Source organism: Octodon degus, unplaced genomic scaffold (genome assembly GCF_000260255.1).
Source record: "Octodon degus isolate 3935 unplaced genomic scaffold, OctDeg1.0 scaffold00073, whole genome shotgun sequence".
Taxonomy (NCBI): Eukaryota; Metazoa; Chordata; class Mammalia; order Rodentia; family Octodontidae; genus Octodon; species Octodon degus.
The window spans coordinates 7,697,895-7,700,711 of NW_004524649.1; positions in this window are offsets into that span (position 1 = coordinate 7,697,895).

The following is a 2,817-nucleotide window of genomic DNA, read 5'->3' on the forward strand; positions in this document are numbered from 1 at the left end:
TCTTGAACTCACTATGTAGCCTAGGCTGCCTATTCATGGAGATCCTCCAGCCTCAGCCCCCTGAGTACTGGAATTATAGGTGTTTACCATCATACCTGGCTACTTTCTTTTTGGTGTGTGTGTGTGTGGTTTTTTTTTTTTGTTTTGTTTTGTTTTTTTGTTTTTTGTGGTACCAGGGATGAACTCAGGCCCTTGCACTTACCAGGCAGGCACTTATTCTGCTGAGCTATCTCCCCTGTCCGCTCTTTTTGGTTTTTCGAGACAGGGTCTCACTGTGTAATTCAGACACTGGCCTTGAACTCATTATGTGGCCCGTGCTGAGCCTGAACTTGACGCAGTGTCCCTGCCTCAGCCTCCCAGGGCTCTGCCATTACAGATGTGAGCCACCACACCTGGCCACATTCCTTTCTTACTACTGTCTTGATTGCTGCCCCGGAGGGACACATATGCCCACTTCTACAGGGGTGGAGCTGCCTCCCCATGGAGACTGCAGAGGCTGGACACTAGCAGGACAGCCAAGTCACCATCCAGAGAGGTCAGGCCAGTGACATCAGGGGGTCCACGTGCCGGGGTCCAACCGCGTGTGGAAGGCGTTGTGGTGTGTGCACGTGAGACACTTCAGCCTCTCTCTCGTAGGTGCCGATGTGACTGTGGTTGCAAGGTTTGTCCTAGCTCGTGGGGAGAATTAGTCACCTGATGAGGCGGATGCCTGGTGTCTGGGGACCCTTTACTCCCATAGCTGGCACTGAGGGCTCACACCTGCTTGTCACACCTGCACCCTTGCCTGCACTTGCCCCTCAGGCAGCAGGAGGCACACACACACACACACACACACACACACACACACACACATTCTGAGTGTTGGAGGCCCAGGCTGGCTCTCACAGACAGGGCTGCCATGGGTGTGGCTCTGCCTTCTACCTTCCTGTGCCCTCATTCCCCCCCAAGGCTCTCTGGCCACCCCTGGCATCCTGACTCTAGAACCACCCGGTCCCCCTCCTCCACGCTCTGCTGACAAAGACATCTCATCTCCTGATCCAATTGCTGGCCTCTGCTGTCACGTGGGGCTTCACAGACAGGTGTGCTGTTTCTCCTCCAGGGCATTCTGGTCCAGACACGATGAGCAACACAGCAATTCCAGGCTTCCAGGCTTCCAGGCTTCCAGGCAGGGCATGGGGTGATGGGAGCTCCCTTTGACCTTCCTCGTGACCTTGGGGCCCACCAACACACAGGCGCACATGGTGGCTGGTCTTCTAGACAGGAGAGACTACTGTCAGAACCCTGGGACACTGTCACTGCCATCCTGCAGTCCCAACCCCTGCCCTTCCCCCAGCCTCTGCTCTCTCTCATTTGCCCACTGCCCACCCCCTCCATCCAACTGAGGACCCAGGATCCTTCCAGCTGGGGGACACTGCTTCCACGTGCCTGGCCACATCTTCCTCTCCAAATTCTCCCCCAACTGGGTATGGTGGCGCATGCCTATAATCCCAGCACTGGGAAGGCAGGAAAATCAAATCTCTGTGAGTTCAAGTCCAGCCTGGACTACACAGTGAGACCATCTCAAAAAGAAAAAAAAAAAAAAAAAAAAAAAAAAAGTCTCCCAAAGGACTCTGATCAGCTGCCATGTCCCTTGGCTGTTCCAATGATGACCTCTCCTAGCCCCTCTTTCCCTCTCTGGAGAGTGACAATATCCATGCACTGGGCACCCGTGAATGTGACAGTCTGCCCAGGATTTCCCAGGGTGTCACACACCACCCCTCCTTACCTGTGTGATTCTGGGCTTGTCTTGGCCCCACTTGGTCACAGGCAGATGGTGCCAGTGCTTGGGCCACTCTGACTGACTGCCAGGCTTGGTCTAGGACACCAAGCAGCTATAGCTGGTCAGGCCCTGCTTGCCTGTCTGTCTGTCTCCTTTCACCATAGCTAGCTTGGGCTTCTTCACAGACTTGTGAGGGTTTTTAGGCAGCACCTGGCTCCCCCCAGCTCTCCAAGAGACAGGAAGTGAGCCGTGTGCTGTGGTGCACACCTCTAATCCCAGCACTCTGGAGGCTGAGGCTGAAAGGTCAAGGAGTTTGAACCTAGACTGGTCAATTTAGCAACTTAGTGAAACCCTGTCTCAAACTAAAAAAAAAAATAAAAAGGGCTGGGGTGTAGCTCAGTGTAAGGCCCTGGGTTCAATCCCCAGAACCAAAAGGAGAAATGAAAAAAGGAAACATTGTGAAGATAGCCTATCTCAGGGAAGAACCTAGAAACCAGGAAACCAGGTCCAGCTAGGGAACAGCATAAGCAAGAAAGCTGGCCAAACTCCATGTGGGCCTGACAGCTGCCACAGGGTGAAGGTGACAGTGTTGTCCTCTAGAGAGGCAGAGAAGTCTCCGCCACCAGCGCAGACCAGAGGAGAGGGGGGCTCTGAGCCTGTAGAGGGGGAGGCAACAAGCACCGGAGACAATGCATTCAGGCGCAAAGTGGAGTCCAGCTTTTGAGTAATAAATTCATTCCTTTCTTATTTAGAATCAGGTTCTTGCTATGCAGTCCAGGCTGGCTTTGAATTCACCACAGAAGGGCCAGCCAAATAGCTCAGAGGATTAAAGGACCTGCAATCAGAGGGTGAGTGGTGGGTGGGAGGTGTTTCCGATCCTGCCATGCTGCCCCTGGCCCTGGCCCCAGGGAGGCTGGGACAGCAATTGAGACTGGGCGTGGTGGCGCACGCCTGTAATCCCAGCTCTTGAGAGGCTGTAAACAGGCGGATCACTATGAGTCCAATGTAGTAGTGAGACCCCAAACACCCTGTAGACCCTTCCTAAAATACAAAAAAAA